Consider the following 23,442-nt stretch of genomic DNA (forward strand, 5'->3'; position numbering starts at 1 on the left):
ATTCCCATCATCCCTGACCACTGGTCCTGTTAGCTAGGGATGATGGGAGTTGTAGTCCGAAAACAGCTGGAGGGTCAAATATGACCATGCCTGCTCTAAGATGATATCTCCATGGCCATCAAATAGATCCAGCATAAATCCTTTCCACATTAGGATTGTGATATGGTTTCTTGCACTCTGAACATGGAAAGTGGCTTAATACTAGACTTGAAAAAGAGGCTGAATATTGAAAGATGATTCCAGTTTATGTTGCTCACCGCTTTCCATGGACTTTCCCTCTCTTATTTGCTTCATAGCAAAAATGTTTAGGATTTTGTAATCAAATTTATCACTTATTATTGTTACAGTTTTTAAGCTGTTTTTATTATGTTTTAAACATCACCTTGGGATGTATGTGGGAAGGTGATTAATAAATAACAATAAGACCAATAATAAGAACACAAAAAAGTCTAAGTTCCAGCTGTGCTCTGTTAGTTAATGTGTAGTATACTCTGCCCAAAGCAGGCCTCTAAACAGGAAGGTAAAGGAAACTTACTATGGTAAAGTTTGAGTCTGACATTTTCATGGTGAAACCTCTCTATTCCCTGGCAAAGAAGAGTGTGCATTAAATGGGTTCTTTAAGATTCAAATAGCTTCTTTTGGAGTGGGAGGTGAGTGAGAGCATGTAGGCTGATGCGACGAAGAGAGATTTTTGCAGTCTAAATGTGCCGCTAGCATTAAAAGCTCTTTTAGGTGCTTCTGGAAATGAGTCTACAACAAAGCAAACAGTTTCACCTAATTAAGAACCTGTTTCATAAGCTCCAGATAATACTTTGCAACTTAAACAATTTTCCAGTGGTTTTGGAACAGAAATAATTTTAAAGGAGCAGCTACTGCTATTTACCAATGTGAGGATGTGTCATTAGAGTAATTACTAGATTTTCTTTTTTTGGTGCTTCATGATGTGATCTGAGACAATAAATAGGGCCATCTGAAGGTACTGCAGCTCCAAGAGTCTGTGCAGGCAAAAAAGTTCTATAGAGTTCATGCTGGTGACGCAAGGTGGGAAGGTGGCCCTATCCCAGCCTCAAATAGGAAGGCATATAGTAGTTTAATGGTCTCCCTCCCTTCCGCATAGAAACATGCACTTATATCCCGAACAGATAAGGCAGACCCCTGTTTACATTCCGAGGTACATTGTTGAAATCACGTATAATTGGAAGTAATTGAAAAAAGCCTGAACACCTCACCCCTCCCCACTTCACCCCACCCCCGTTCCACCCTTTTAGTGATAATTCAGTGATGGTTTTGTGACGTTTCTAGATCACTTCTGGGTTCACTGTGTTGGGATTTTCCATTCCACCTTTAGTTGCAGACATGAGATTGTTACATGTCACATGTCTGTTTACATTCCAGCACAGTTTGCTGGTGTAAGCGGAACTTCCGCTGTATTGCTTTTGCTTTTGAATCTTCTCTCCGAGGAGACGGCAAGGAGAGACGACATGTTTCTCTGTTTTGAGTTATGTTTAATAAATCTGTAGTTAATAGTATGTATTCACAAGCCTCAGTCTCTTCCGTTGTGCAGTTACACTGCTAAGTATAGTGTGCCCAAGGCTTGGGTCACTGATTTATGTTGATGGGTCTTCGCAGTGGCATGGCTGGAAGGAGACAATCCAGCTGGGGGCTAGCCAGCTGGCCTTTCGACCTCCGGATGCCGACCCACTGTGATGTGCATAGACACGATCACACACAAATTAAACATTTGTAATTGGGGGGGCTGCCTGTACTGTTGTGTGTCTTCTGTGTTTCTGTGGCCTTGGCTTGACCCTAGACAGCAGAGATTGGAGTTGTCCTTTTCCTGTGTTCTAGGCAAAAGAGATAATCCTTTCTCCTGCTCACATGTGGCATGACAGGCGAGCACACTATTTCTTTGGCAGTGGGGTCCATTATAGTGGTCCCTGAGACAAAGGAAAGAGAAAACACTGGCCCCAGAGGCTAGTGCTAAAGTGATTGGTGGGGGTAGGAACCCAATCTGATCTGACGTTTGATCATGGATGCTCGTAAAGGAATTCACTGCTCTCAAATTAAAAATGGCACAGGGAGAACCAGAGAACTGTTTGCTTCCCTTGTCAGGCATTCTATCCGGTAAGAAAACAGAACAACCTTTCCTGTGAACTGAATGGAATACAACTCACGTTGTGGAATTCCCTCGCCACGATGCCCCTCTTTACCCTGGCCATTGACACCTGAAGACCCATATTACTCTTGCGACTGCAATTTTGTTTCAAACTGTCCTTTATATTGTATTTTAGAATGTTGTAATTCACTATGGATGTTGTTACTATAGATGGGGGAGAAATTTGATTCACTTTGCATTTAAAGGCCAACCTACCTAATTCACATTTTCTAAAATAATATGCAAGCTGACATAGCCATCCTTCAAAATTTGCAATACTCTGCATTTCTAGGGCAGTCCTTCAGCCAAGCAACGTATACAAAAAGGCATATACTAAGGCCAAATGTGCATAAAAATGAATATACTACTGAAACATGCATGATATTAGGGAAAATATAAATATTAGGAAAGCTATCCTTTTTGAAAATGTAATTAGTAGAACTTAGCGCTAAAATGCTGGTTAATTTTCATAAGGATAAAAATATTTTGTTGGGCTGGATTCAGCTAACCAATACCACTAGCAGAAGCCCATACAAGCGATTCTCTTAGCACTACCTTGAATTCCTCCAGTGGAAATGTGGAGAACTGAATTTAACGTTGGAAAAATGAGAAACTGAGAGAAACAGAAATAGACATATTTCCTCATCTGCAGTAGTTACTGACAGTTTTTGCCATTTAGCATGGCTGTACCCCTAAGTTATACACATAGTGAACATAGGATATTGATGGGTACACTAGAATTGAACTCTCTGGATATTTACTTGACAACAGCATGCCCTGTGTATTTGTTCATATGGAGCTTTTTCCAGACTCTCTCATTGATGGATTGTGATTATTTGCATATCATGATGACTCTGCCATGAAGAAAGCTGGGTCTAGCATAATATATGAATTGTCTATGCTATAGCATTCTGGCATGACTCTTTCCTGCATTTCTGGCTGCTTGCTCTCAGGTGCCATCTGCTGGCACACTTTCAACAAGTACTTCCTGTGGTTTCTTTTTCCGAACGAAATAAACACTTCTGAAGAAATGTGCCATTAACCAAAACTAGGACAAGTTAACTCCTTAAACCTGGAGATCTACAAGAATATGCTGCATGTTGTTTGAAAAGCAGAGATTTGGTATAGCGGTTCCCCACTGTGATAAGCAAAGGGTAGAAAACACCATGATAATTTCATGCCGGTAGAGAACAAAGTAACTGTTCTCACTGTGCCCGAAAGAAGTCTGCGACCTAGTGCAGGTGACTGAGAACTTTATGGATGTTTTGCATCCAGTCAGAAGGGTGGTTTGATGGTGCAGTGAAGTGATAAGAAGCATACTGTGTCTGCAGACATTGGGGGCAGCCTTTCCCTCCACGTTTAAATGAATGTGTTTGAAACATCAATTATTTAATATGTAATGGGAACTGAAATGGGAACTACTGTTCATTTAATCATAAATGCATAGCTTTTCCAAAATACCAACTCAGAATGTTTTACTATGATGCTTCCTGCTTCTTGAGGTTAGATTAAATGTGCAAACAAGAAGGACAAACATGAAACTTGCATCACATAACAAACTATATCATTGCACATTGGTTATACGTGTTTTGGTGATGACTTAATGGGAGCATAGCAGTTCCCTAAGTAAAGATGATTGTTCCCTAAGAAAAGATGCAAGTTAACATGATTATGACTTGTATATGTTTCCAGAGTGGCAAATGTTATTGGCTGACATAAGATGTACACACCAACACTGTATATCCCCAGCAGCCCACTATCTCTGCCAGCAAGCACACCACTAAGGCCATGTTCCCCTTCCATGTTCTCAGTTGCACCAGCCATGTGCTTCATTCAGCCCCTTCCCTGCACACACCACTATTTGTGGTGGATTTTTCCTGGTGTTCTTGAAGGTAGGTTAACTAAACAAGTAAGCGTTTTTTATTGCATTATAGGGATAGTGTTTAATCTCAAAGGCTACATCATAGGCAATTTAAATGCATCCATTGGTGGGATATGGATGCCACAGTAGCTATGACAAATTTAGAAGCAGCCTATTCCATGGCTTTTCCTCGTTCCTAAGGAAAACATTTAGGCCAGATTAGAAGGCAGGCTTTTGCCATGGTATCAGTGTCAAAGGAGAAGAGGATTAATGTTCAAGCTGATGTGGCTGAGATCCAGACTCTCTCCCTTTGGCATCCAGATGAAGTTCTGAGATCTGTTAGTTAGCCAGTTTTTAATCCATTTAGTAGACATTATGTGACAATTTCTTAAATCAGAACATTTTGAAATATTAATCCAAATTCTATACAATAGTTTTGTCCAACAGGTAGAATATAATATTTTCATTTATTAATGTTAATATGCTGTTGGTGGTATCTTTCTCGAGACACAATGTACTGTGCTGTTGGGGGTGAAGTCAGATCACTGTGTTAGCAGCAACTAAGTGACCTCCCGGGGACACAAGCCTGGGCAGTGTGTATGGAGGTCCTGGACTGCCCAGATGAAAGGACCCTCCTCTCAGCTTTGTTGATGTGGCACCAGCTTGGCTGCAGGAGTTCCCAGAAGGAGGTGTACAAGGTGCCATCCAACCATCATAGGAACTCCACTGCAGAATTGTGTAGGGTTTATTCCTTAGCCTTTTCTCCTCCCCAAGATATCCTGCAAGGCAGCAGAGGTTTAGGATCAGAGTACAGTTGTACCTCGGAAGTAAAACAGAATCTGTTCCGGAAGTCTGTTTGACTTCTGAAACGTTCGACTTCCAAAGCACAGCTTCTGATTGGCTGCAGGAAGCTCCTGCAGCCAATCGGAAGCTGTGGAAGCCCCATCAGACATTTGGCTTCCCAAAAAACGTTCAAAACGTGTTTATCGGGAGACAGACAAAGCAACCAGCACAGGTTCAGATGATATGCTAAGCCAAACCATGACTTAACTCCCCACATCAGCACTGGAGGAGAAGTAAAGTAGCTGCAGTCTCCTCTGTGGAAGCTCACGTGTTCATGCCAATCCATTGTTTGGTTTGGAGTTACTTGTGAACTGACCCCCTTATATGTCTCTGACAACTAGTTTATTAGGCTTCCCTGCTCTGATGCTGAAAGTTTACTGTGTCAAAGCTAACAATATGTCTTCAGTAACCAGTTTTCACACAAGTTTTACTATCAACGATGCTCACAGATTTCTTCACAGCTGTGTCTTGTCCAGTTTGTGCTTCACTTCTGGATTTTTATTTAATGCCTCACTAAATAGGTTTGGGGAAATCCCCTTTCATGCTAGCAATTACTCAGATAAATGTTCGCCATCATCCCTTCTTTCCTTTTCAACTTTTATAAAAGCATTTTAGCTTTTTCTTCCTTTATTTTTTCAAATTGAGTCTCATTGTGGGTTCATCCTCCTATTTGAGATAGAGTCACAAAGAAGTGTTTCAACTCTTGCACCCTTCCCTGTAGCTCTTTGATCCCTTGTCCGCTCCATATTTCCACAGTTGTCTCAAGTGGTTCCCCCCATTACTCACACGTTTAAAAACGGTAAACTCCAGCATAATTGGCAATGTGTAAGCTGGGTGTATATCTGGCCTTACACAAACTTGTCATTAGTACAACATAGAACGGTGTGGAGCAGCTTAGCAAGCCAAGGGCCACTGAAAGGCATAGCTTGAGATCTGAAGCATTTATCATTACTGACATGGATTGGAATGCGTGAGTATCTTGAATAGATGAAACCACACAAATTTATGTTTGCTATATATTACAGCACTATTAAAATCTCACAGCTGTGCAACATTAAATTGGGGGTTTTCTGTATATCTTTGATGGATAGGTGAATTTTGGAGCCTTATTACTTATTATGTGTAATATCAGCAAAGATGTACATGGGGAATACTGTTACTATGTGGTAAATTCTTACATTTCCCATGACAGCAGAAAGCACTTCAGAAGAATTCTAGTGAAATACAACCATTTTGATACAACATTCTCCTCTACTGTGTGTTGGAAGTAAATTTATAGACCCGTAGTTGCCTTCCGTATGTGATAAGCGAACTGATACTTTGCATATTTATATACTGTTTGGGTCCAAACCACTAGGGAAATATCTGTCCAGCTTCCTGTTCTTAATATGCTAACACTGCACACATGCTCCATTAACCAATCAATTTAATAAGTGTATTCATTCAGTAAAATATCAGGGTTCATGCTGCGAGAATGTGAATTCCCTGCTGTTTTCTCTTTTCAATTATTAGCAGTGGCTCATTACATTGCAAAAGACTGGGACATGCAGTCTTTTGGCTTACAGAGAATGTTGGTAGAGGAAGAAATTGTGAAATTTTCTTAGCCTAACATTGGTAGGGTAGGGTGTAAGTTCTGGTTAAAGAAACCTGGTGGTGGTGGTGATGATGAATTCAATTTCTATACCACCCTTTATCCAATGATCACAGGGCATTTTGCAATATAAAAACACGAATATACATACCATAATAACATCTGTACTATCAGCATTTTCTCTGTTGTATGTGGTCTCCATAAGCTTTTTGCTTGGGTGTATTGCTGTGGTTTCTCTTCAGTTACTGTTCTTGTTCTTTTAAGAGATGTATCAAATTCTTTTTCCCCTTTTTGCTTCTAAAGTTAATCCCTAAACTGAGATGATCCTCAGCTTCTTTCCTGGCAGGCTGAAATATTTTTTTCTGGGTTTGAAGGGGTGTTAACACTTCGTTGCCTGCTGTCTGACCTGCGGAACAGAAAATACGGTAACTCAAATGGTGTTCAGCTTCCCTTTCATTGAAAAATGGAAGCTTCAGCCCTTCTTATGGTCTTCAATCACAGGAAAGCTCTGTAAATAACCTGCAAAAGTCTCAGCAGACCTGTGTCTGATTCATGAGTAGATGTAGTCATAAATCCTTCTTGCATTACTTTTGTCTCCTATGGGGAAGCATTCTTCCGAACAAAAATTGAAATGTAGGAAGCAGCTTAAAATTCTACAAGGCAGGCTTAAGCAGTATATGGACCGAGAACACCCAGAAGTGCAAGCTGGATTTAGAAGAGGCAGAGGAACCAGAGACCAAATTGCAAACATGCGCTGGATTATGGAGAAAGCTAGAGAGTTCCAGAAAGACATCTACTTTTGCTTCATTGACTATGCAAAAGGCTTTGACTGTGTTGACCACAGCAAACTATGGCAAGTTCTTAAAGAAATGGGAGTGCCTGATCACCTCATCTGTCTCCTGAGAAATCTCTATGTGGGACAAGAAGATACAGTTAGAACTGGATATTGTCTCCCTGCTTATTTAACTTATATGCAGAATTCATCATGCGAAACGCTGGGCTGGATGAATCCCAAGCCGGAATTAAGATTGCCGGAAGAAATATCACCAACCTCAAATATGCAGATGACACAACCTTGATGGCAGAAAGTGAGGAGGAATTAAAGAACCTTTTAATGAGGGTGAAAGAGGAGAGCGCAAAATATGGTCTGAATTTCAACATCAAAAAAACGAAGATCATGGCCACTGGGCCCATCACCTCCTGGCAAATAGAAGGGGAAGAAATGGAGGCAGTGAGAGATTTTACTTTCTTGGGCTCCATGATCACTGCAGATGGTGACAGCAGTCACGAAATTAAAAGACGCCTGCTCCTTGGGAGAAAGGCGATGGCAAATCTAGACAGCATCTTAAAAAGCAGAGACATCACCTTGCCAACAAAGGTCCGTATAGTTAAAGCCATGGTTTTCCCAGTAGTGATGTATGGAAGTGAGAGCTGGACCATAAAGAAGGCTGATCGCCGAAGAATTGATGCTTTTGAATTATGGTGCTGGAGGAGACTCTTGAGAGTCCCATGGACTGCAAGAAGATCAAATGCATCCATTCTTAAGGAAATTAGCCCTGAGTGCTCACTGGAAGGACAGATCGTGAAGCTGAGGCTCCAATACTTTGGCCACCTCATGAGAAGAGAAGACTCCCTGGAAAAGACCCTGATGTTGGGAAAGATTGAGGGCAAAAGGAGAAGGGGACGGCAGAGGACGAGATGGTTGGACAGTGTTCTCGAAGCTACAAGCATGAGTCTGACCAAACTGCGGGAGACAGTGGAAGACAGAAGTGCCTGGTGTGCTCTGGTCCATGGGGTCACGAAGAGTCGGACACAACTAAACGACTAAACAACAACAAGGAAGCAGCTCTAAAAGAATGATATTCGTTTAGAAAGAGGAGAAAAGAGATGGAAAGACAAACAAGGAGGAAACCCTCAGGCCACAGCCCATAGGGAATCCTATGAATAGCTCAGCACATCCAATGTGGGTGGGTTTTCTTTTTTGCTTTTGCAAATGGCAAACCGGTAGCTGCAATATATACATGTTGCAAAACACCAGAAGTTTAAAAAGCACTTTATAATGTGACATGGTGTATGGCAGTGCTGGTATATTCGTTTTTCAAAGAGAAACATGTGTGCTCGTGCCTTCTGGATTATGGCCTCAGGGCCAAATGAGATGAAACACTCAAGAGATGCACCTCCAAATGATTAAAAAGAAGAAGTTGCATACAGAACAAGGCCTAGTTTGGAGAAGATGGAGGAGTGCTTAAACGTTTCCCCTTGGGACACTTTCCTTTTATTATTATTTTTCAAAATTTAACACACACAAAAAGGAACAGGAAGAAGAAATAGAAGAAGAAATGTGAATTATTCTGATAATAACAAAAAATACCACCAGTTCACATTGCATATCTACTGCAACAAGTGTGGAGATCAAGCTGTCCATCCCTGCACATCTCCCAAAATCAAATATTTGTGTGCTGTGCTAAAATTCTCATTCCTTTCTGATTACAATCAGTGGCTGAGCTAATTAAAAGATTAGGCTGGCTTGGCAGAAGTCTTATAAAGAAGGTTGCTCCTGCAACTCTTGTATCTGCTCCTGTGTTTCAAATCCAATTTCCTGAAACTTTTTGTTTCTTAAGACTCCACAGTCTTAAGAAAAAAAGATATAGCCTTCTGTTTCCCTTGCTATCCTATTGAACTGTGAGTCTGATCAGAACACTACCATAATTTAAAGTGTGTGAGCCAAATAAGCACAGAATATTTCAAATGTAATTTTGCTTAACCCACCCTTACTTTTTTCAGTAAATTGAGTAATACCTGTTGGGGTCCATATGTCCATATGGCCACTGGAGCAAATTCAGCAAAAAAATCACTTTTGACTCTTGTAAATCTTGGAGGGGGAAGTGTGTATCAAGGAAACACATAAAGATTATTTCAGGACGACTGGAACTGAAACAATGGAATGAAATGAAAATGACAAGAGTGCAAACAAGACCTTAGACTCCAAGGATTTTGACAGCATCTATGAGAATACCAGTCTGTTCACAGCTTCACCTGCATGGACAGTAATTGTCACAATATGGGTCCTGGACAGCTGTTTGTGATGTAACATTTGCATGTGTGTAGTTTAGTAGAGGAGGCTAAAAAAAAACCTCATCTTAAAGAGGTGGAACAGTTATCTGAAACAGCATTTTCGTATACTGAAGTAGCATTGTGTATAGTTCTGCAGCAGGGACATTCAACATGGTGCCCTTCAGATGTTGTTGGACTACAACTGCTATTATCAGTGACCTTTGACTGGGGCTGATGAGAGTTGGAGTCCATCAGCATCTTGAGGGCACCAAGTTGTCCATCCCTCTTCCTATGCAAGTGTCATAACTTCAAAATATGCTCCTCCTATTTGGGTGGACCTCTTGCACTTAGAAGCATGATGCTTAATTTTACAAACAGGATTGAACTCTGGCTCATCTCAGTCTAGGAGCCGGCGAATCTGAGCACCTTGATTTCTCCCTTCCCAAAGAATAGCACTCTGAATATGCTTAGAGACTCTCTTTATTATACTTCCCTAGCATTTAAAAGAGGTTGTGGGGCTGAGGCCTGGCAAGACTCAACCTCAAATTGAGCCCAGTTGCACAAGATGTGCAGCAATGATCTGTGTCACCGGGAGATGCTAAATGGGTCTTTAGTGCAGTTCAAGATCCTGGCGGTCATGTTTACTGCAAGTATTACAGTACTAGCAATTGCACAACTGACAAACTACATATTTTCAACAGGCTGCTGAGCATTCACGGCACAAATGCTATACTAGCACCAATGTGGAAGCTTACCCTAAAGCTAAGCATATATTTTAATTAATTAAGAAAACCTCTTGTGTTGTTTAGTTTAGCTCGAATCAGCCTAGACCCTGTACAGTAATTCAGTTTGTGGTTAACAAGATTTATCCATGGCAGCTGGCTGGACTTTTCTTTAATAGTAATTGACATCAAGATTAATTTTCTAGTCAATGTAAATGGTAATAAGACTTCAGCCTAGGCTCTGTAGCAGCAGCTTTGAAGGAACACCTCGAAATGTTCAGTTTATTGGGATTGGCAGGCAAAATGATCTTGGGCACTGTAATAGAGGTTTCAATTTTTTATTCTGAAGTGATGTGTTTGTAGTGCATTGACATGGCTTATGTGGAGAAATTCCACCACATTTCGTTTCACAAGACAATACAGGCTTGTTCGCATTAGTCATTTCCTGTAGAAATGCCACCAGAATGATGTGTAAAATTCCCCCCCCCCCCATTACTTACGGGTTCACACTTCACCAGTAATAAGTGGTGTTCTGGCAGTGGATCTGATATGAAAGCCATACTGAAGATTTTGATAGTTTTAGAGATCAAGCTGTGCCTCCCTGGATAGATCTGCAGCATGAGAGATCCACATGTGTAAGCACCATTCTGTGCATGTTGCCCTGTACATTTCCATCTGCAGCATCATGCTATTCATCCAGCCTACTGCAGGTAACCAACCTGGTACCCTCCAGACAGAGGCGGAGGAAGGGGGTGCGGTGGGTGCAGACTGCCCCGGGTGTCACCACTGAAGCCAGGCGGCACTCATCGTGGGGCCTGCAGCGTGCCCAAGCCACGCGTCTCTCCTGGAAAAGACGCAGTAGTTTGGGCATGCACAGGCTCCGTGTGCGCCCAAACGGTCCGCCCACTGCCTCCCCCACAGCTGTAGGGAGGCGAAGAGGAGGCGGGCGCGGGGCTGGCGCACGTCCTGGGGGCATGGTGCATGTCCCAGGGGTGGAGTGCACCGCCCACAGGGGAGTGACATGCGTCCTGGGGGTGGGGTGCGCTGCCCACAGGGGCATGGCGCATGTCCTGGGGGTGGGGCACCCAGCGCAGACAGAGGGGCAGCTGCGATGGCACCCCACTGGGATCACGCTGTCAGGGGTGGTACGCTCCCCCCGCACTCCTCTTCCTCTGCCAGTGACTGTAGGGCGGCTGAGTGGGAGGAGGCAGGCAGACTTCGGAGTCCTCGGGCTGCGCCCCGCCCCTGGGCGTGCTGCCACAGATGCCCAAGCAGCTTCCTCCGCCACTGCCTCTAGATACTGTTGGAATTTGGCTCCCATCAGCCTCAGCCAGCACAGCCAGTATTCACGGATGTTAGCAGATGCATTTGCATCCGAGGCCCACAAGCAGTTCGTGATTAGTTGCTTTTGAGTACACTATGGTCAAGGCCAAAAAAATATTTTTTGGGAAGCCGCCCAGAGTGGCTGGGGAAGCCCAGCCAAATAGGCGGGGTATAAATAATAAATTAATGTATTATTATTATTTCTTTTACAAAGGAAGAAATTTCCAGATTTACTTAAGGCAATATGGAAAGACTGCTACATTCTTTTCATCAGCAAAGCAGAGTGGGTCTGCTGAAGTTTAATTCCACAGAAGTAGCAGCATGAACTATGTATAAATGAAGCATATTCCTCTTGAATTAATATGGATAGATGTTGTTGCCATTTGAGGAAATTAGTGATAGATTATACATAATTGAATTAAGTTGGTTTGGTATTCTTTTTAAAAAAATAGTTAACATTAATCACAGCTTGTCAGTTCTGACAACACAACAAGCTTGTAGTTAAGCAAAAGTGGAAGGGAAAGCTTCAGAACACCCCCTTTTGGACACTGTGGAGGAAGAAAGGGAAGGGGAGAGTATGTAAGTCCACAGTGTGCTACTATGATGTCTAAATACTGCTGCAATCTCCCACAGGAAAAGGAACACAGTTAGTGACAGAGCATATATCACTTTTCAGAGGAAACAAAATAAGTAATGAATAACTTTCTTTCACCAGCATACATTCTTAAGGCTGAAGCCTTGGAATTCGCACTACCGCTTTTAACCTGGTGGGAGGAGTTCAGCATTTCCTAGAAACTGAAATGTCAGTGGAAGGGGAAGCTTATGAGGATGAACAATGCTGGGTTGGCATTATTCATTTAGGGTTTTCTCCTAGCTTCCAACACAATCTTTGCAGAAGAAGTAAAGCCATTCCCATTGGAGAGCACCAGGTGACTCTCTCCCATGCTGCTTCCCAGTCACATCCAAAGATAGGATAGCAATCAGTTCCATGGCCAGTCATGGCGCGTCATCACAGGCCAGCTGCTCTCCTGAACAGCTTTGCCACCTCCTTCCTCCAAGCAGGGTGGGGGAGAAATTTGCTTTGCTTCACATTTTAGTGCAAGCCTACCTGCTTCACACTATGCGAACTGAAACACAGCTGTCCTCTGAATTTTACGATGCGATTCTTCTAATAAAAATGTGCACAAAAATTACTATATTGAAGGGGGAGGGCATAAAATGGGGGAAATTGCTTGAAAAAGGCAAAAATTCATTTAAAATGTACATATTAGGAGAAATGTGAACTTAAATACTGATGAATTTTCATGACTTTTTTTGCAAACTTGTGCAGATATTGCGATCAGCTGAGCTTAAAATTTGAAAAATTGGAAAGTCAGAGAAGCAGAAATGGACAGAATCATTTGTCCCCGCTTCCGAGGGCTCTTGTACCTTTCAAATGTACATGGTAGATTGAAATGAAATAGGTGCAACTATATCCAGCATGGAGGCGCAGTGATGGGGAAATGCTGCACCTGTTACTGCATTGTTTTCTGCAGCTTTCAAAGACATAGGAGCCATGCCACAACAACAAAAAGGCTAGCAAACTCATTCTTCTGTGCTGCTGCCAGAACTCATTCCAGATGCATCCAAGCATTATGAGTAGAGCAAATTAATACTCTGAAGCACTTAATTACCAACTTTGGCTGACACTGCCACACAGAAGCACAACTAGATTATGCTGGAGTAAGTGCTGGTCTAGTGGCCGGTAGCATAGCAGGTACCATGTACATTAAGCAAAGAATAAGCTGTCCTATAACTATACAAACTCTTGTAAATATCCCTCTTTGTCACATTAGTGCACTCTTCGGTTGGCTGTCTCTGTAAGATTAATGAGAACATATTCATCCTAATGGCCAAAAGGAATCATTGTAATCCGTTTCCTTTGGGAGATGTTATATCATCTTGACACAGTGCATGGGCCAAGGGGTCTCGCAGTTCAGTGAACTTGCATAACCTTGTGCCCACTTGTGACTCCTCAGCCTCAGCTTCACATACCTCTGAAAGCGCCATGACATGCAGATACCGTGTCCAGTTCAGACCAAGTCGTTCCTAGAGCTTCATGAAATGATGCCTCATCATAATTTGCTTCAGTGCAGGATTATCTCACATAAATGTGTCTGAGTCAGTGACAAATTGGGGGCAGTTCTGGCATAAGGGTTACTATGTTAGGCTGAAATAAAATGGTTTGTTGAAATCCTAATTCTGCTAAGGGAACAGTAAGAAGTGGAAGGATTTGACAATCTATAAATCTTGTGCCTTTTTCTCATGATTGGCTGAATCCACCTAATTAAGGCAGACAAATCAATAGGAGTTTTTCATAGATTTGAGGCATTCTCTGTTATGAAGTGTGTACATAGATCCATAGTAACATCTTAATCAATAGAGTTTTTCTTCAATATTCTGATGTACAATATAAGGTTGAAGGTTTACATCCTTAAATTATTTTTTGAGAATGGATTAAGAGGAAAAACAAATTTAAAACTGGATAACAAGTGTAATAATTATTGGCTTGTGACGTATTACCATCGGATTAAGTGTTGCATATATATTAAAATAATAATAAACTTCATTGGACATTTTGCAAGAAAAAACCTATCTTCCCATTTGATTCACAGTTTCAACAGTAAAGAAGAAGAAAATACAGTTCCCTTGAATTTCATAGGAGGGGAGGTTAAATTAGGAAAAGAATGTACAGATCTCTGGGGCTGGGGGGTAATAGTTAGCCTTTGGCTAATTAAACAATCCATGGCCTTTTAAATTTGGGGGTCTTGTTTTTGTTTGCTACTATGGTATGTTTATGTTTTTATATTGTAAACCACACTGTGATCTTTGGATGAAGGGCAACATAGTGATGATGATGATGATGATGATGATGATAAATAAATAAATAAATAAATAATACACAGCTTGTATTACAGGTTACATGAATTAATATTATAATTTTATATTAAAAGAAAATAAAAGGTGTGTGATGACGTGTGATATGTATTGATTTTTAGATAAATAGTTATCAGTAGAAGCAGAAGGCATACGTTAGGTGCAATTAAGGGCCAAACTAGATGTGATGTGGGTTTTCCATGTTTAGAGCTCCCAATGACTTTTGTTGTTGTTGTTCACATAGTAGCAGGAGGGGAACCCAGTCTGGATCAGGGCTGTTAGCCCCAGCCAAGTTGAATCAATGAATCATCATCAACAACACTCCTCTCCCCCTGCTGTAGCCCCCACTGCTTTTTGGACAAGAAAAATATACTGGAGCTCTAGTCATGGAACATCATCATGTGTAGTTTGGCCCTTAGGAAAGGGATGCTAGATCTGGAGCTCTTTGATTGCTTGCAAACTCTGAGATAAGAACGATATATAGGAAAAGCTTTGTAGACCTGAAAGACATAATAGAAAAAGGACATAATTATATCTCCAATCAAGTGTACACTTAATGTTTTTGAAATTATATACTTGGTGGGTTTTGTTTTGTACATTTTGTCTATTTAAAATCAATAACATTTTTTTAAGGAAAGGAAATGTTCTAGCATTCTAAAATAAAAGATAAACATTTTGCATAAAGTCTTAGTGAGTCATTGTACAATAACATGTAACATTGCTTCTCAAGTGCCATTTAGCATTGCAAAGGAACATTGGATATAATATGTTTGAATGATTATTAAAGTTCAGAAGCTGGACTATCATCCACCCCTCAGCCTGCTTAGTTTCCAGTCTTCCTACAATTCCCCAGTCCCATTTCATGAATTCACAGTTCAGCTTTATAAATAGCCTCTCCCCACTGGCTAGTGCTTCCCCTCTTTGCCATGGCTGGGACTAATTAAGTAGTGATCCAGTGTTTGGGCTGCTAACCCTAACATCTCTATCCCCAACAGAATGTTCCCTGTGAGTACTTAGGGCATGCTCCATTGCGCTTGTCATACTTGTAGTTACTGTTTGCAAAAGAGAGCAATAATTTTCTCCCTATAGGATGCTACGTTCTGCATACTCTGTGAACAATATATTGTCATAATTTGTTATCTTTTTCTGCTTAGGTTCTTTAGCCATGTTCAGTTGAGTTCTCTCTTGAAGTTAAAATAAGAAGACAAGATATTTAAGAGCTCAGTGAGCTGCTGCTGGTGGGGAGACTTTCTTGTTACCTCTCACCATCCTGCTCCTATGTGGTGTTTCTTTTTCTCTTTCTCTCTTTTAAGTATGAGCCAGACCCCCCAAGGAAGACAAGTTGTATCTACTTTGCTAGTATCATCTTCAGTAGCCCACACACGGAAGTATTTGTTTTACCTTCTAAGTTTCCAGAGCAGAAGAAGATAAGATGGTCTCCTGGGATCTTGCTGGCATTGTATCTTTGTCCTTGCCCTGTTTTTTTCTGCTTTCAAAACTGCTCTAAATTCCCCAACTTCTTCTTTTTTTTTACCATAAGAGATATAGAAAGGCATTTCTCATTTTGCAGCGTGAGAAAATACTTTCTTCCTAGGTACTGATACTGTGTTGTGCTCCATCAGGTTTTTTAAATCGCTAAAATGCAAGGTGCTCAACACTGTGCATGACTGCATAACAAACATCTTCACACTTCTGTGGATTGGCCTTGTGTGCAGCCTTGCTGTGTTTACCCTAGTGGTGGCATAGGCTTAATTGAAATTCAAGATACTGCCTGTGTTTTCTTTTTTTCCTGGCAAATTGTATTATTCCATGCTGATAACTATTGGAGAGGGCATCAGTTTTGTGAGGAACTTCAGGAATAATTTGTGACGTTAAAACAAATACCATAAATTCTAGAACAGCAACAGAACCGGATTAATATAGTTCTGTAGAGTGCAAGTCTGTAGCCAGCCTTCCCACTGTTTTTTTGTTTGCATCACCTGTATTTTTGAGATATATGATTATGGTGATCATCATCTTTGTTTGGTACTGTAAATCCTCCTGAAAACACTTGTGATAATAAACCCTGTACTGGGAGACCAGAAGCCAAAGTACATAACAAGAGCCCTGCTGGATTAGACCAAGAGCATCCTGATTCCCATGGTGGCTAACCATATGCATATTACTTCATAATATACGTTATTCCATCCCACTAATTTCAGTGGAAAGGAAATGCAATATAAATTGGGAGTGTGGTATGTAATAAATTACAGTATATATTGTTTGGGACTGACAGCAATGACAGTGAATACCAGTTGTAATCATTGGATCGATTTCTGCTCTGGACATGGTACGAATAACTGCACATTCAAAATTTCCACTCCCATTTCCATTTTTGTTGGAATTCTCCAACATCTCTAGTTGTAGGTATTAAAAATATCACACTGATTTACTTTCCCACTGTTCTAATTGTGCATCATCAGAAGATAGTCAGTATATAACAAAACATTCAAGATTGAAGAAATAGATTTTTTTCACAGTGAAAACGTTCAGTATTGATCTCAAGTCTGAGAGCTGTGAGATGATGTCATTTAGTGTCTGCTAATAACAAGGCTTGAAAGATGGAGCTACTTAGAAGGAATTTCCAGTCTTTATCAAGTTAAGCCCAACAGTTTTAAAGACTGGCAATAAATATATCGACCAATGCACCATTCCTGCTGCCTATTTACTGATATAGTTCATAACTCTGTGGCAGCTCAACTTTGATGTTGTAAACCCAAGGTAGAGATGAACTGATGCAATCGTTTCTTTTTAGCAATAACGCCTACTTAGTTGATGTTATGCTGATTATAAATAGTGTAGTGAAACAACATTACTTGGTAATATTCTTGTAGGGAAGCTAAATAGAATATGACTTTTACTGTTATCACTGCTTTGAGATACGACTTCCTCAGTCATGTACAGTTATAGAACAATTTAATCGTCTTCACAAGTTATAGATATCTGCTCACCTACCTTTCCATGGCTGTGGGTTAACAAAACTATACAAATAAAACCCAGTAGCCTATGTCAGAAGCTCCCCCGCCCCCAGACACCTAAATTCCTATCCTTTAAATGCAAGCACTTTTGGGGGGCCCTCTGAATTCAATGAAAGTCCTACTGGCTCATATATTTTGACATTCCATCTATCAGATTTTTGCATTAATTCTTATAATTACCTGGTACAATCTTTTATCAGAAGACCTGCCTGTAAACACTGAGGTTCGGCACTGAAGACCAGCCTCAGCAGTGATTTCTAGATGAATTATGTGAACAATGATGAAAGAAAGTGGATTGTCATAATGAGTTAACAACATGGGCTGTTAACAGCAAGGACTGTAAAATTAAATGTGGCATAACCATGGATGAGGAAGCAGCACAACAGAAAAGAAAAGAAAAGAAAAGAGGGGAAGAAGGTCTGGGCTGTGGAAACATGTATGGACAACAGCAGAAATCCAATCTTTAAGCAGAGTTGAGAAATCATATCTTCTAATTCGGAGGCCTTGTAGATTTCTTTATCTTTATCTTTATCATAGTGGCCAGTATCCCAAGAATCCCTGTGTGCAGCAGTGCCCCACAGTTTATGGAATGCCACAACAGTGGGCCCCTAGCCTTTGGGGCTTTGAGGGCAAGTGCTGGGAAGGAGGCTTTAAAATTCCCAAGAACATGCAGTAGATTTCACACAACCTTTTGAACCTAGCTAATGGGATGAGCATCTCAATGAGCCATTGGAGCACTGTGCACTGGCAGCATCAGAGTCAATTGGGTTAATCCCAAGCATTATTATTTTTGCTTATTGAACATTTGGTGAGCACAGCAATTTAGAGGAGCTTTCCTTATCCTAGTACTCTCAAAATGTCTTGGACCACAGCTCAGCCAGTAGGTCCAATGGTCAGGGATGATGGCAGTTGTAGTGCAAAGTTTCCAGAGGCACTGGCCATAAAGCAGGAATTGGGGGGACACACTTTATATCAAACCATATGGGGGAAGGGAACAGAACCTTATACCGCCACACACATGCAGCAGTACAGTGGTACCTCGGGTTACATACACTTCAGGTTACATACACTTCAGGTTACAGACTCCGCTAACCCAGAAGTAATACCTTGGGTTAAGAACTTTGTTTCAGGATGAGAACAGAAATTGTGCTCTGGTGGCGCAGCAGCAGCAGGAGGCCCCATTAGCTAAAGTGCTTCAGGTTAAGAACAGTTTCAGGTTAAGAATGGACCTCCAGAACGAATTAAGTATTTAACCCGAGGTACCACTGTACCGGAAATGAACTGAGCTGAGAAGAAGTGCCTGAAGGCAGTTATAGATAAGGAGGTATGGTAGAAGGGGAGGTGAAGTTTGGCTTCTTTTCCCACATGCTCAGCTCAATATAAAGAGTGAACACCCCCCCCAGCTTTTTAACTACAGTGGTACCTTGGTTCTCGAACGTAATCTGTTCCGGAAGTCCGTTCAACTTCTGAAACATTCAAAAACCAAGGCGTGGCTTCCGATTGGTGCAGGCGCCCCGGAAACGATAGCCAGGAGCCACATTCAGCTTCCAAAAAACATTTGAAAACTGGAACACGTACTTCCAGGTATTCGGTGTTCGGGAGCCGAAATGTTTGAGTACCAAGGAGTTCAAGAACCAAGCTTCCACTGTAAATGGCTACCAGTATGCATTTATTATGATTGGCCACAGAGGTCCTGCTTTAATATTACTGCTACTAATAATAATACCAATTTCTTAGATCTCCCATTCAATGACATTTGTGGTACCATTTACACAGCTGTATTTCTATAGCACTGTATTGACTTGCTAGTTGATTATATGTGTGTTTATAACCACTGTATACCATTCTTTCCATTATCGAGTAATTTTCAAATGGTTGCTAGCTTTTAGAATCTGAACTTGTTTATGTACCTGTCATGTCAGCCCGACATGTTGAAATTAATCTGGTGAAGTTTTGTGTTTCTCAGAGGTAAATGATGGCAAAAAGCTACAGTTCTTGATTTAGTATATACAGTGGTACCTCGGGTTACAGACGCTTCAGGTTACAGACTCCGCTAACCCAGAAATAGTACCTCAGGTTAAGAACTTTGCTTCAGGATGAGAATAGAAATCGTGCAGTGGCAGCAGGAGGCCCCATTAGCTAAAGTGGTACTTCGGGTTAAGAACAGTTTCAGGTTAAGAACGGACCTCCGGAACGAATTAAGTTCCGGGCCAGTGTGGTGTAGTGGTTAAGAGCGGTAGACTCGTAATCTGGGGAACCGGGTTCGCGTCTCCGCTCCTCCACATGCAGCTGCTGGGTGACCTTGGGCTAGTCACACTTCTCTGAAGTCTCTCAGCCCCACTCACCTCACAGAGTGTTTGTTGTGGGGGAGGAAGGGAAAGGAGAATGTTAGCCGCTTTGAGACTCCTGAAGGGGAGTGAAAGGCGGGATATCAAATCCAAACTCTTCTTCTTCTTCTTCATCAGAAGCGGAACCAGTCAAAAAAGTTGGCAACTGTACATGTCCAGGGCAGATTATGTGAACGTTATGCACCCACAGACAACCTCCCTGCTACCAGCAAGTTGTTATTTTAAAAAAAGATAATAGGGAAGACACACCAGTGTATTCCTGAAATGCAAAAGTACATCTCTGTATTCTGAATCTTTGTCAGCTAAGGTCTTATCACCAGTTGTTTGCTAAACCAACAATTGTGGCTCTGTTCTGACAGCTGATAGCTGTTGCCTCTGCTGAGGCTTCCTATAAAGCTGATCTAACACAGCAAATCTCAATTCTTTGTGGCGTAAGTCCTCATGGAAATGATCCGTTGAGCTGTTTAAGCTTCTGTCATTTTGGGGTGGAAAAGAAACTTCCATTGCCCTTTGGTCTTATGGATACAGTTAAGTCAGAGTAGGGAAAAGGTACAAAGGCCTGCAAAAATTCTTCAGAGCACTTTCCTTTGCAATTTAGAAAATGTTCTCAAAGCAGTAGAACTGTATGCAGCAATTTTCTGTCTTTCATCCTAGAAGCTGGTGTAGCTGTCATTCTGTTTTCATAATCTGGAATAAAGTACCCAGGGAAACTGATCGTATCAGCTTTGTGGAATAAGACTGTCATTTCCACTTTCATGCCTGGCTTTTGTTTCAGTGTCTAATGCCCGAGCAGAATAGCTTGGAATGATAATTCTCCTGTAAGCTTAGCCCTGTCTTTTATTTATTTATTTTTTTAACTTCAGTTTAAAGAGGATCTGTGCAATTTGGCAGCAGGTCTCAGTGGGGAGAAATCAGTTTATTCTGCTTTTTTCAGCTTTCCTGTAGTTTTGGTTTAACACCCAAATACGCAGTCGGGAATTTTTAGCAATGTGATTCTATTTTTGTTTCCTGGGGAGTAAGAGGTGCTCCCATTTATTGTCCTAGAAACTGCAAAGAAATATAAATGGCAAAGAAACAGATAAATTCAATCAATTTATGTTTCCCCCTATTTCATAATCTTAAAATCAACAATGCCATGAGGAAAATTCATGGGGGATTTATGGACACATAGGAGACAGGAATAAATAAATGGACAGCAGGGAATGGTGGGTTTTTCCGTGCTCTTCATTCATTCATTCATTCATTCATTCCCCCACTCCAAGCAAACCTGCCATTGCGTAAGTGAAAGTAAGTTGCAGGTTTACTGCTTATCATTTGTCCAAGCTGTATAAGTGCTTTCTTGCCTCTTCAGAAGAATCAAATGTATGCAGGAAGGGGGGAGAATTGGACACAAGACCACAACTGCTTTGCAGAGCAATCCATCACTGACTGGGGCACCAAAAGCAGTAAAGCAGAGAAAACTGACCTCTTGTCAACCATCCAACATATTCTTCCTTCGAAACATGTTCTTGCTACCCAAGTTAGTGCTGCAGTGGACATTAAAAATCTGTATATTTGTGTATGAGAGTGTAAAATACCCTGTAACTTGGACAGGGACTAAAACTGCTTCCTTTCTCTTTGTTTCAGGATTTGTTTGATGTGGGAAGGGCATTTTGTGCAAATCTCATGATAGGAAAGCAGGACAGCATAAATAACTGTTCTTCACACAGTTTCAGTGGGAGGGAACAGGCTTACAGTGGTGGTAGTGGGTTCTTACCCTTTCTCCTCTTCCTTTTTTAAAAAAATGACTGAAACTTGCTGGCATCTTTGACAGCTTGGTAGCAGCAGAACTCTGTGACTGGCCCTCTGGGAAGGAAGCAGGAGGGTGGCCAGAGCTCTGCTGTTGCTGCCGTACTGCTGAACCCAGCAGCTTTCACATGAAGGGGAAGAAGAAGGGAAAAGGTAAGATCCTTTGTAGCCATCACTGTAAACTTTTCCTGACCCTGCAACCATATCTGGGGGTTGAATCATGGCTCCCCAAATGGCTTGCCCCCATAGACATTTAAATGGAATGGTGACTGGCAAGAAGAGACCTGTGAATCCCATGAGGTGGCAGATTGCTCCACTTCCTAAAGATCTTTGATTCTTGTGAGTGTACACAAATGGTTGCATGGTTGACACCATTGACAGGCTTCCGTATATCAAATGCTGAGTGAAGGGACCAGAGTATAAGAGCTTTAGACTTGGAGGGTGGTGGCAACCATATCACTCAGCTCTTTGGTACTTTTATATAGGAGGAAGGGGACCTTCAGTTGTAAATAGCTATGGAGAGTGAGAAGGTAAAGCAGAAAACAAAGCAGACAGTGGAAGTGAATGACCAAATAACAGAATGAAACAGCTCTTGCCAAAGCATAATTCCAGTGTAATAAGATTACGGTCTTGCTCTTGTGCTTTTAATCACATTACTTGTAGTGTGAAGACCTGTTGTACATCACTATCACATCTTAAATAGTAACTGGAGAGGTTGTAAACTTCATCACTGAAAGGGAATTGGCATGAGCAAGCTGCCCCTTAGAACTCATAGTCATATGTCTAACTGTGAATTGGGGGGGGGGGGACCCAGGATTCCTATTGACATTGACTCCTTTTCTTTACTAATCTTCTTTAGTAGATACTATGGGCTGACATTGATAAGACTGAAAAATTTATACATTTCATCAACGATGTGCCACCCGGTTGCCTTATATGCTAACATTTCTGGGATCACATCATGCAAACCTTTTCTTTTAAACAGCATATAAGTTTACATTGTTTCACAGAATGCCCTGTTTTTATTTCTAAGCGACAGAACAATCAAATTCTGTTGGCAACAGAACCTTGTTTTTCTTGAACTTGCAAAATAAATAGATAACTATTAGGAAGTTATTGCGAGATAAAAGATAAACCCTTGCAACCTTATTCTACACAAATTTATTCAGAAGTAAGCCCCAATTACATCAACAAGACTACCATAAGCATGCCTGCAATTATAACACCAGTCTCGTTTTCCTTCTTGTTCTGTACAAGTGCCATAATCAGCAGCCTACTCTCTACATGCAGTTCTTTTGCATGGCCTTCACCTGAACGCTAGAAGCCTGGCCTTTTCAGCCCCTCCCCTCTTCCAAAGGGTTTTTTTTATCAACATCCTGCAGTATTAGTAAAAACGTTTCTCACACAGAACATAGTAATTGGTTTCCTAGCAGAGAGAGTGAGGCAGCAGAGCATCTGTCTAAGTCATTTAGGTCTGAAATGGATTGTCTTTTATTCTTGCGCAGTTTAATGTAACTTGCAGCTGAAGCGGGTTGATAGTAAGAGTCACAGGAAGGACAGGTTTAAAGGTGCTTGGATTTCTCCCAGCGATTTAGCTCCCACCGTAAAGGCTTTTACATGTCATCAGCTTTCCCCTTCTTTTAAAGTCTGCACCTGTGGTAGTAGCAAAAGCCCCTTAAAGGTCCAGCTCTTCTGGACCTAGGATACGATGGCAAGATTGTTTAAAAGAAACCATTACATCCCATGGCAACTCATGCCCTGTTATAATTCAAGGACAGATAAGATCTGATTGTCACCTACTCTTTCTCCAGAATGCTGAGATGC

General features: G+C 41.3%; 1 protein-coding gene and 1 long non-coding RNA gene across 6 annotated transcripts in view; one reads left to right on the forward strand and one right to left on the reverse strand.

Annotated features, from left to right (window-relative positions):
- Positions 1 to 9,460, reverse strand: part of LOC308472044 — a 40,900-nt gene extending 31,440 nt beyond the window's left edge. For both annotated transcript variants that reach the window (XR_013983265.1, XR_013983266.1), the window contains exons 1-2: positions 9,250 to 9,460; positions 6,602 to 6,856 (exon numbers count right to left, since the gene is read on the reverse strand). This is a non-coding gene — a long non-coding RNA (uncharacterized lncRNA). The remainder of the gene's footprint in view (positions 1 to 6,601; positions 6,857 to 9,249) is intronic.
- BSN (bassoon presynaptic cytomatrix protein) overlaps positions 1 to 23,442 on the forward strand; it is a 196,539-nt gene that overhangs the window by 90,439 nt on the left and 82,658 nt on the right. The gene's annotated exons all lie outside the window — the stretch shown is intronic.

The sequence above is a fragment of the Podarcis pityusensis genome, assembly GCF_964106645.2.
Source record: "Podarcis pityusensis genome assembly, chromosome: 2".
NCBI classification, from domain to species: Eukaryota; Metazoa; Chordata; class Lepidosauria; order Squamata; family Lacertidae; genus Podarcis; species Podarcis pityusensis.